Source organism: Mustela putorius, unplaced genomic scaffold (assembly GCF_011764305.1).
Source record: "Mustela putorius furo isolate JIRA1106 unplaced genomic scaffold, ASM1176430v1.1 tig00000179_pilon_pilon_pilon, whole genome shotgun sequence".
In the NCBI taxonomy this organism is placed as follows: Eukaryota; Metazoa; Chordata; class Mammalia; order Carnivora; family Mustelidae; genus Mustela; species Mustela putorius.
This window is the reverse complement of record NW_025421305.1, coordinates 8,937,331-8,949,655: the sequence shown is the minus strand read 5'-3', so window position 1 is coordinate 8,949,655 and position 12,325 is coordinate 8,937,331. Positions and strand designations below refer to the sequence as shown.

The 12,325-nt window shown below is 40.2% G+C and overlaps 1 protein-coding gene across 9 annotated transcripts in view; it reads right to left on the bottom strand.

Annotated features, from left to right (window-relative positions):
- Positions 1-12,325, bottom strand: part of DGKH (diacylglycerol kinase eta) — a 203,030-nt gene that overhangs the window by 104,892 nt on the left and 85,813 nt on the right. Inside the window, exon 1 of one of the 9 annotated variants that reach the window (XM_004759266.3) lies at positions 7,088-8,223. The exons of the other annotated variants lie outside the window; for them this stretch is intronic. The gene's annotated coding sequence lies outside the window, so the exon portion shown is untranslated. Of the gene's footprint in view, positions 1-7,087; positions 8,224-12,325 lie in introns of those variants that run through there. 9 annotated transcript variants of the gene reach the window in all.

Genomic DNA, 12,325 nt, shown 5'->3' with positions numbered 1-12,325 from the left:
TATACTCTAAAATCAAAATTTTACTGAAAAGCATTTAACACAATAAAATAGAGGCATGTAAGCTGGCAGAATCCAGTTTTCAAATAAGCAACTGAATTCAACACTGTGTAATTTATATAGTCCTAGAATCTAAATGAAAAGTGTTAGAGAAAGCAATCTATTTAACATCCTCTGGGACTATCTTGTCTATAAGACTTTGTTTCAGAGTAATGGGCCTAACTGTGACTTCTCAGAGTCTCTGATTCACTGAAGAACCAAAGGTAGAAGGATATAGTGAAATCACAGAAGATAAAGACAGCCTTTCTGTAGGCTGTGCTCCCCAATCCTGCTCTCCCTGGAAAAGGGACCTGGGGCAAAAGCCCCAGGGAGTCCACCAAGAAAGGCTTTCTGTGTTGCTTACTGTGGTATCCTATTCTATTATTTGTATAGATAAGTTCCATGTATAACAATAAACCACCATTTCTTCAAAGACTAATTAGGTTCGGATTCAAGTCAGTATTAAAAGTTTCTTAGGGAAAAACAAAAAGTTTCTTAGAATTCAAACAAACGGGGCACCTGGATGGCTCAGTGGGTTAAAGCCTCTGCCTTCGGCTCAGGTCATGATCCCAGGGTCCTGGGATCAAGCCCCGCATTGGGCTCTCTGCTTGGCGGGGAGACAGCTTCCTCCTCTGTCTCTGCCTGCCTCTTTGCCTACTTGTAATCTCGGTCTGTCAAATAAATGAATAAATAAATCTTAAAAAAAAAAAAGAATTCAAGCAAACTGTAGCTATCAATGTTTGGTCAGCCCCTAACATACTAGTTTCCTATTGCTGCTGTAACAAATTATTCCTCTTACAGTTGTGGCAGTCAGAAGTTTAGGGTCAAGGTGTCCAAAGGGGTGCATTGTTTTTGGAGGCTATAGGAGAGAATCTGTTTGCTTGCTTTTTCCCCTTCTAGTTGCAGCCTGTATTCCTTGGAGCTCAAGCTCCTTTCCTTGCATCAAGTCAACCTCCTAGTTCCTTGGTCAAATATTCCCTGATTCCTCCTGCCTCTTCCTTATAAGGGCCCCTGTGATTATACCAGGTGGACTCGATAGCCCCAGATAATCTTATCTCAAGATCCTTAACACAATCAAAACTACAAGGTCCCTTTTGCCATATAAAGTGACATTCACAGTTACAGACATTAGAATGTAAGTATCTTTATGGTCCATCATTCAGCTTACCACCCCCATATCACAGATATAATGCAAAATTATAACTTTTGATATTGTAAAATGAACTGGTAAATCAATGACATGGTCCTTTATTTTCTTACTATATTCATATCTTAATGACTATCCATGGGTACCAATGACATTTCTTCCAAATGATTAATAGTGAAGATCTTGAAAAAACAAGATACTTAGTGGCCTCTAATATTGATAATTAAGCAGAATGATTACTCCTGCAGTATCTCACACTTTCAAAGTGCTTTGCTGTCAGTAGAATCACCTATATTATCTCATTTAATCTTCCATATAAACTGGCCCACTTGATAGGTAAAAGCAAACTCGGTAAGTAGGAGAATCAGAGTACACAGTCAGGTCTTCTGGTTTCAAATCACACTTCTTTTCCCTGTTACACCAGACAAGTTGGGCCTGTTTCTCAGCTGCCTTTATGTGGACCACAGAACCTTACACATACCATGTGTAGCTCTAAGAAATCAACTGCCAGCAAAAACAGTTTTGTCAAGATGAAACAAAAGCATTAAGATATAGAATGTTGCAGATTAGCAATAACAAAGTAATATTGTATGTAAAATTTTTTAAAATAATTAAGCCATAATTTCAATTCACTATATATGTAATAATAGCTATAACTATGCCCTATGACTAAAAACATACTTGGTTCACCAAAATTGGTATTTTTTTAAAGATTTTATTTACTTACTTGAGAGGGAGAGAGAGAGAAAGGGGACAAGAGCAAAAAAACAGGGGAAAGAGAAGCAGACTCCCCACTGAGCAGGAAGCCCAATGCAGGGCTCAGTCCCAGGATGCTGGGATCGTGACCTGAGCTGAAGGCAGATGCTTAACCAACTGAGCCACCCAGGTGCCCACCCCCCCAAACTGATATTTTGAAAAAAGCGTAAAAATTACTACTCAGGACTTTTAACAGCAGACCAAAATCCATGAATATTTAGACTGCCAATATAAAGCAAGCGTACTTCACAACCACCGAAGTACATAGAAGAATTCAGAACTGAAAGGCAGTCTACACAAATCAGCTGTGTTATTCTACTCAGTTCACTTGGGAAGTTTCCAAGCTTCTCTTCAAGTTCAGCGCCCAAGTGCTTGAAAAGAAGTTCGCTTTCTCTGATAATCTCGGGTAAGAAGTTTTCCACTTTGACTTTCCATCACAACCTGCTATTCTTACCTCAATAGCACTTCTGTCCACTTAGATATTAGCATTTGATCCTTTTCGGAGTCTGCCCACTTCGTGTCTGCTTCCCCACTGTATTGCAAAGGCCAAACATAATTCTAGCGCAGAGCATATTAATCTTAAGTGATGGCCAACGCAACGGGGTAAAGGAGCTACAACATCGTGATACCTACTGTGATAGTTTAAAACTGACACTCTTTGACTCCAGCACCAAATTTTCATTCATTCACTAGAAAGCACAGAGTGCCTTATTTTATGCCAAGCAACGTGGCAACTCAGGGACGCAGAGAGGAAAGACCCAGTCCTTGTACTCATGGAGCCTGCAGTTCAATGAGGAACACAAACAAGTAAACTTAATTCCGGGACAGTAGGTTACTGCCATCTTGCAAACCCACTCGGCTTGGCTTCCCAGCGCCTTCAAAATCTGAACCTGTATTTACCTGTCAGGCCTCAGGGAGCTCCTAGAATGCAGTGAAAGGAAGCCAAGCGAGGTCAAAAGTCAGGGAAAGCTCTCCAGGAAGTGATATTCAAGCAAGTCAGGGTGAGAGGCAAGTGAGATTTGGGGAGGGAGATTTCTGTGGGGAAAGAGCCAGGGAGAAGGGGGAGGAGGAAGGGATCCTGCAAACAAAGGGGCATGCAAACCCATAAGGAGGAAAGGTCAAGATAAGGGCTGGGTATTGTGAGTAGCATTAGTTGGCCTCCAGCGGTGGAAGAACAAGGGAAAGTCAGAGAGGTAATCACAGAAAACCTTTTATCATGCTAAGAGGAATGCATCTGAGGCTTACAGGACAGAGCACATTAACGGGTTTTCAGCTAGGAAGAGCCAGGAATCACACGTTCTAGACAGAGGCTGGCAGTTGTACAGAGGGTCAGCTTGGTGGTCGGGTCCCAAGGGAGAAGACTTTTTTTTTTTTAAAGATTTATTTATTTATTTGAGAGAGAGATAGAGAGAGAATGAGGAGGGGCAGAGGGCAAGGGACAGAATCCCCAGGCAGACTCCCCACTAAGCCCGTTGAGGGGCTTGATCCCAGGCCCAGAGATCATGGCCTGGACTGAAATCAAGAGTCTGACACTTAACCAACTGATACCCAGAGGAAGACTCATGAACCTTTGGAAACGGCCTGACAGGCCATGAGGTGACGGCAGCAGTGGGCTGCTGTGTATGAGACCATGACACGAAGATGCGGGCAGAGAGGACACACAAAAAAGAGTCCATAGTTTTTTGGAGACAGAATTAATGGGACTTGGTGACTACGTGGTTGTGAGGTGTGACAATGAGGGAGAAGTCGGGTCAACTCCAGCTTTCACATCTGGAATGGAAATAGCTTCCAAGTCCAAAATAGTAAGAATTACCACTTCCGGAGTAATTTTAACGCGCCAGGACCTGTGTGCGCTAAACACAAAATATATTATTTATAGAAGATAAGTAAGATTTATAGAAGGCACAAAATCTTACGGCGTCTACACAACCTCAAATGTAGCAACCCGTTTTACACTTGAGGAACCTAAGGCTCAGAAAGGTTTGTCATTTGCCAGAGGTCACAAAGCACACGTAGGATTTGAAACTAAATTCTGCCTGCATTCCTAGCCTTCTACTAGAGAATGAAGGCATAGTAAAGAATTTACTGACATTATCCTACAAGAATAGGCAGAAAAGCCTTCACATGCTGCTCACTTTTTCTCCTCTTAAAAAGAATCAGGGCAACTGTACAGTTGTATTTAAATCCTACATATACTTGTGTATACTTTAAAGATGAGCAAGAAAAGGTGCTAGTAAATTAATAATAAAAACAGCAACAATAATAAATGTGCTAACTCGGGTCTCTGCAAACCAGGAACCTTTAGAAAACAAAATATTGATAGGATATATATAATCATATATAGTATGATATATATACACATGTCATATGCATAATCATATATAGTATCTTATGTGTACATTGTACACAGGATAATGAGAGGGGTATTTTTAGTATTAATTGTAAGGATCACAAGGATCACAGTGATTTTAGAAATGATTTATGTAAGCTGCCACATACACTCTTACTGTAAATTAGCGGTGAGTATTAGTTAATGGACACAGCAGAAGTTTTACCACTCATTTAATATTTTCAGAATGTACCAGAGAATGGAACAAAGCATTAGCCTCATTCCCTTGGCACAAGCTCTATTGGTTTATAACCGTAAATTGCTTTGTACAGAACACATATGTAACGGGAAAGTTCAAAACAAAACAATTATCTTGTTTATACCAGTCACCACAAAAGTAAAACATTTCTAAAACCTAAATTTTCCATTACACCATGATCATACTTAAGGAATACAGAAGACATCTGAATATGCTAGAAACTTTAAAAAGAGCCATGAAATGACATTAAAGGAATCCTTTAAGCCATTTTAATAGGTTTTTAAAGCATCTCTCAATTGCCTACTAGACATTACCAGGGTATCTTACTATCATTTCAAATTCATAGTGTCTAGTTCACAATGTTTTTTTTCACTATCAATAAACCTACTTGTATTCTCATTTTCTACCCTTAATTAAAGGCATCATTTATATAGCAATCCCCCCAAATTCAACAACTCTACATTAGCTTCCTCCTCTCTCTTCTCCCTTCCTGTTAGCCACACCTTTCCAGTCTTTCCCACAAGATCCCTCATGTATTACTTCTTTCCCTCCCATTACAGATGGTCTGATATACCCTTATAATGGTTCCCTTGGACTGTAGCAGTGTCCAACTTGGGCTTCCTGCTAAGTCCATCACTCTTGTCAAATGCATCTGATAAGAAGTTGCCAGAAAGGGCTCCCATTTAGCATTTAGAATTTTCTTTGAATAAGGAATGAGCATTTGTGACACAAACAAAAAAATTTTAAATGTATTTAGGATGAAAAGTACATCTCCCTCCCAAGTCTGCCCCCCAGCTACCAAGGCTCCCTCCTAAAGGCAAATATCTGTCAGCTTATCTGTATCTCTTCAGAGATAGTCTCTGCATATACAACAAATATGTGATCTTTCAGGGTTTAAATACATGACTGTGGGCCCATACACACAACACCCCACCCCCACCCTCACACAGAGTAATAAACACTGAGTAACATTTTATACATGCACACTGTTCCACATCTGGCTTTTCACACTGAATACAATTTGGAGTTCAATGTGTATTATTATATATGGAGCTGATTCCTTCTTTTTCATAGTGGTGTAACATTGTACTATGTGAAATAGTTCATAATTCATTTCAACCAGTCTCTAACTTGCACATTTAGGTTATTTCCAATCTCATGCTATTACAATGGGTAAGTAGCCTTGTACGTATGTTTTGGCACACATAAACAGTACTTTTCACCACCTCTGGGAACGCTGGATAATGTGGGCAGTGAAGGCACTGATGAACCCAAGACTCTTTTTACAACCTAACCTGTGAAGTGCCTATCTTGGTCATACTGTATTTAACCTCAGGTTAAAATCTTTCTTTTTCAGCAGCACGTTGAAGTCCATCTCTGTCAGTCCTTACTGGTGGATATGCTTTTATCCATCCTGAAAAGGCATGTATAACCTAAGACATTTTTGATGAGCAACACTTCACTTGTACAAAACAACAACTCTAAATTTCTACAAAGGTCCCCAAAGGGAGAAGGATTAGCCGATTTGTCTTGACAGTTTTTCTTGCATTATGAGCCCAGCAAATAGAGCACCTCAAGATTTTAGTCTAACCACAAAAGGACCAATGGTTTGTTTCCTAGGACTTTGGTCTGAGGAAGCTTATCATAACATTAAGAAGTGTACTCTTGGAAAAGATGCTATACCATTCAATGAAAAGATAAACATGATATACCTATGGAAACAATGATCAGCTATTTCATTTCTAAAAGCCTGATGTCCAAGTTAGAAAAAAAAGGAATGCCAATTTCAAACTCCACTTATAAATTATTAGCTTTCATCGAATAAAGCCATCTGAACTGCATATAAGTCAATTTTAAGAAGCAAAACAGCCACTCAAATTGCATTAATGTGGTATGATTTTTGAGTGCCAAAAAATAGTTAAGCCAACATAGACATAAAAAAATCTGTGGTCTGCCAAGATCAGGCATGGAATAATTAGGAGACCACCACAACCATTAATCACAGCAAGAATCATGTTTGTAAGAATTGTCGTTGATTAAAAAATCACCTGAGTCACGACGTAGAGTTCAACTAGAATACAAGTAATTATGGGTATGTTATAATCCAACCTCACTGGGGGGAATTAGGAAACCGTGCTCTCTGGCTAAATCTTGAAATGACAAATTTCTCCCAAAGGAACACTAGAGTTTACATTCATTCATTCAACAAGACATATTCTTTCATGCGTTTGACAAATATTTATTGCTTTCCCCTCTGTACCAGGTCTTGTGTTAGCCCTGGGGATCCAGTGGTGAGGAAGATAGTCTGCGTCTGCAAGGAAATTTCAGTCTCTGCCACCTCCCCTTACTCCCTCCCACATACACACACACCATGCAAAGATCTCTCCAACAGCATCTCAAAGGATGGTCACTTAGCTCTTGCTGTGTGGTAGAATGACAGAGTGTGTGGAAAGGGCCAGGGAATCTCTAAATCCACTATTCCTCACCTACTCTCAGTAAACCCCAAGAGCTGGGAGCCCCAAATTCCACACTAGCTATGCATAGCTATTAGCCATCCAACCTTGAGAAATTCATTTCAGCATTGTGAGCCTGAGTCTGCTCTGAGAACGCTGTTCTTGAAAGCCTTTTCCAGTTCATAGGGAATGAGAGAATTTGAGATTTCTAATAATGGACAGAGCTATTACATCACAAAAGGCCTGTTCTATCAGATGACTCAAGTTAGAAAGCTCTCTTTTACGCAGAGCTAAAATTGTCCCTCTGTGAATTCAACTGTGAATCTTGTCCTGCACCCTGAAGTAACACAGAACCTGTAAACCACCTCTTATGCCTGACAATCCCTCAAATATTAAAAAGATGTCAGATTTCCCCAAATCTTGAAGATAAAAAAGTGGTCTCTGGTATCAATCCCATGACTTTGTATAATATTGATCACCGTCCTCGGTGAGCTCTTTATCAACACTTCAATTAAAAATAAAGGACCCCAAATAAAATGTAGTATTCTAAATTGGCAGTAGGACCAGCAGGGCTAACTATGTACCTGGTAATATGACAAGATTCTGTGATGGACTTGAGGGAGAAAAGATAACTGAAATATAACGAACAATTAGAGGAGAACTATGTGGGCCATACTCACTTAAAGCTTCACAATAAAGAGGTAGGATAGTGGAGAGGTCCAGTACAGACTGCTGTCAGATGACCCAGATGGGTTCAGATTCTAGTTTGTACATGTGTTAGGTGTTAACTTCTCTGTTTCAGATCTCTCATCTACAAAACGGAGAGTATGATAGTACCTATCTTATAGGACTGATATAAAGAATGAATGATTAGCATTTAGAAGAGGTACATAATAGTTACAATAAATATTACCATCAGAATAGGCAACTTATTTATCTAAGGGATTATTTATTTAGATGAGTATCTAAACACCTGTTTTGTGATGTGAATTGACAAATGAGGAGAAAATAACATCTCACCCCTTTCTTTGTAACTAAAGATTGAAATACTAATGGATATAAGTAAACTGACACTTAGGTTCAAAGGATGTGGTATTTCTCTTAAGAGAGAAGATGAACTGAATTATAAGAACAGAGAGGAAGCCAAGGAAAAAAACAAAATAAACAGAAAGTACACATTAAAGAAAGGAGTTCTTTAAGAACATTTTCCCCCGGGGTGCCTGGGTGACTCAGTGGGTTAAGCCTCTGCCTTTGGCTCAGGTCATGATCTCGGGGTCCTGGGATTGAGCCCCACATCGGACTCTCTGCTTAGTGGGGAGCCTGCTCCCCCCTCTCTCTCTGCCTACCTCTCTGCCTACTTGTGACCTCTGTCTGTCAAATAAATAAATAAAATCTTTAAAAAAAAAAAAAAGAACATTTTCCCCCTCCCATTAAAACACAGCCCATTCGTTTCAACTGTACTATGAATGTATAATTTTCAGCATTCCAGGTCCTGGATGTTCTCTTTATTTTCTTGTTTTTATGCATATTTTTTGAAACTTCACTGGAGAAATTAACTCAAATGCTAATCAACTTTCAGTCGTGTCTGCTGCGGCAAGTGACCCTGAACTAAAATGACTCTGTTCCAGTGCTTGGCGAGCTCTAAAAATAAGTGCTACCACGTGGTATCCGTGTTTCACACAGTCGAGTAAGCCAGCGTGGGTGTGCAGTCACTGTAAGATTCCAAGTACACTCGTAGATCACTCATTAAAAATGTGAAGGGTAGGAGGCACCTGGGTGGCTCAGTGGGTTGAGCCTCTGCCTTTGGTTCAGGTCATGATCCCAGGATCCTGGGATCAAGCCCCGCATCATGCTCTCTGCTCAGCTTCCCTCTCTCTCTGCCTGCCTCTCTGCCTACTTGTGATCTGTCTCTCTGTCAAATAAATAAAATCTTAAAAAAAAAAAAGTGAAGGGTAGTTAAATAAACCAAATAAATTATCTCTATATTTTTCCAGTTAAAAATAAAAATTGCTTTCGGGGCGCCTGGATGGCTCAGTGGGTTAAGCCGCTGCCTTCGGCTCAGGTCATGATCTCAGGGTCCTGGGATCGAGTCCCGCATCGGGCTCTCTGCTCAGTAGGGAGCCTGCTTCCTTCTCTCTCTCTCTCTCTGCCTGCCTCTCAGTGTACTTGTAATTTCTCTCTGTCAAATAAATAAATAAAATCTTTAAAAAAAAATAAAAATTGCTTTCTGTACAAACTTCCATAAAAAGTTCTGACAGTGTCAATACAATACTTTCTTTAAAAACGATGACTACGGGGTGCCTGGGTGGCTCAGTGGGTTAAGCCGCTGCCTTCGGCTCAGGTCATGATCTCGGGGTCCTGAGATCGAGTCCCACATCGGGCTCTCTGCTCAGTAGGAGGCCTGCTTCCCTTCCTCTCTCTCTGCCTACTTCTCTGCCTACTTGTAATCTCGATCTGTCAAATAAATAAATAAAATCTTTAAAAAAAAAAAACGATGACTATGTACTTAAGATTGAGCCTACTTGTCATTAAAATTTAAAGAAAACAATTATTTGAACAGCACATTTTGAAAATCTAACGTATGCCATGGCGATTGTGACGCCTCTCCATTCAATAAAAAAACTCTTAGTTAGAAAAAAAAAAAAAAGGCCCGAGAGCGGACCGGCAGGAGGGGCCAGGGCAGAGCCCAGGCTGCAGGGCTTGACCCTCCCCTCCCCTCCCCACTCCCAAGAAAGCTCTTCGTTAGCCTGTGCAAATGGCTAACCAGTTACAATCAACATTTCATTCAACGCAGAAGGGTGGCTTTTTCCCATAACATCTATTAATATGAGATAAAAGTGGAAATAAATCTTCACCACACCTCTGAAAGAGAGGCAGGGTGAACAGTTTTCTCAAGATGAAGTTCACCCATATTCTTCCTTAAAATCCCCCAACTTATTAGGAATTGACAATAGACTATCACCTGTGAAGGGATGGGGTGATAACCTCAGGATAATAACAGCTATTAGCACTTACTAAACTCCATGTGCCCATCACGATGCTAGGGAATTAGAGTGCCCTAAAATCCTCACAACCCCATGGGACAGGTTCCACTATGATCCTCAGTTACAGAGGACACGGATTCACAGGGGTTAATGAATTAGTCCAAAGGCAGGTAGCTAGAGAGGGCCAAGCCAGCACACAAACCCATGCTATTTGATTTCACTTCATGGTCTAAGGTCTGCAACTGACTAAGTCACAAAAAGCTGGGATGTACACATCACGATGAGTGAGAAAGAGACAAAGAGAGCAAGTGGATGTGAGAAGAGAGACAGAACAGAGGCAAAGACTAACCAGATGGAAAGAACACTGTGTGAAAAGGAAGAGCCCTGTATTAAGCATCAGGAGAGCTGGGACCCTTCCAAAGGGCGCATCAGTGTGACCAAGGGGGAAAAAAAATCAATTCTTTTCTCCAGTCTAATAGAAGAACACATTTGCCTACAGCACAGAGGTGTGTTAAAGATAAAAATGTTGATGTGAAAAACAGAACTCCAGAATATCATGCAGAAATCAGTAAAATAAAAAAGGAAATGCATAATTCAAAAAATGAAGGAAAAAAATAGGAATGTATCATAGATGCCACAATCATAGACAAGGCTATGGGGGAGCATAAACCACTCATAAATTAGGGATGAATATTAATGAATCCTGAAGGCTTATAAAATACCAACTAGGCTGTCAGGGGTTGTCCTTTTCCATTCCCTGATCACACCACTGACACCTAATGCATGGAAAATGCTTTCAGTGTCTTGTTGGTGCCATCAGGGGTGCCTGTTGTAGAAGACACCTATAAAACCCAAAACTCCAACAGAGGTCAAAATTCACCCCATACAAGGTAATTAAATATGCATGGATGTGGGGTGGTGGTATGTATACATATCTATCTCTATTTAAAAATCTGTTTATTTCGGGGCACCTGGGTGGCTTAGTGGGTTAAGCCTCTGACTTCAGCTCAGGTCATGATCTCAGGGTCCTGGGATCGAGTCCCACATTGGGCTCTCTGCTCAGCAGGGAACCTGCTTACTCATCTCTCTCTCTCTGCTTGCCTCTCTGTCAAATAAATTAAAAAATCTTTAAAAAAAAATCTGTTTATTTCAACACTGTGAGATCTGGAGGAGAAGAACCCAGTTATGCTGTGTGACCAACAGAAACAGTCAGATAACAAATGGGTGTTGTTTTTAAGTCACTAAGTTTGTGGTAATTTGTCACAAAGCAATAGAAAACTAATATGTACCCAAGGTGATTTTTGACAACCAAAACAACAAGATAATTATTAACTCCAGGGATGGAAGCACAGGACTGTGCAAGGAAGGATAAGTAACCACTGAGTAGGTAGGTCTGAACCATGTCCACAGATCCTTTGATGTGACCCTCATGGTGTCTCTATCCCCTTCCTTGAAGCTCAGCCAACCTGAGTTACTCACTCATTCTGACAGAATGCGTGGAAACAATGCAGAGTAACATCCCATGTTATGTGAAGTCAGTTTCTGCCAAGCTCTCCTGAAACCATTTTACTAGAGAGTTTGGGACTGGGTTTTCAGGCAAAGCATAGCTTTTCTATTTTCCATTTGCTAATCCCAGATTTTCCATTCACTATTGTTCCCTGTCAACATATCATCCTCAGGGACTTCAAGGCATAGCTGTAGCAAAGTTGAATATGGCCACTCCCGTATTTTCTAGTCATAATACCACTAAACTATACCATTAACCTTTGACATGAACTAGCCAAAATAACAGTATCAATAGCAGTCAATGCAATCCAGAAAGGTAGGATATTTAAATATTTAAAGATAGGGAAGATTGTCAATTACTGGTTAAAAGCCTATCCCTTCTTCTATTGTATGCCCTAGAAAGTTCTACCAAACTCATTTGCTGTAAAACTCTAAGCAATCTGCCTAATATTTTAGTCTCCACATTTCTAGTCCAACAAACCTCAGAAATAATATCTGGTTCAGTGGATAAATCTCTTGAAAATATTTCAACAAGAAGTCTTCTCATGTGTAAAATAAACTTTCATCTTATTAATTAAATCAACAAATACGGATAAGGTACTCTGAGGTAAAATGATATGACAGAGTCTTCTGTCTTCAAGGAGATTATAATAAATGTAAGTACCTAATTAAGTACAAGGCAGAACATAGTGAGTTCTTTTTTTTTTTTTTTAAAGATTTTATTTATTTATTTGACAGACAGCACAAGTAGGCAGAGAAGCAGGCAGAGAGAGGGGAGGAAGCAGGCTCCCTGCTGAGCAGAGAGCCCATGTGGGGCTCTGATCCCAGGACCCTGAGATCATGACCTGAGCCGAA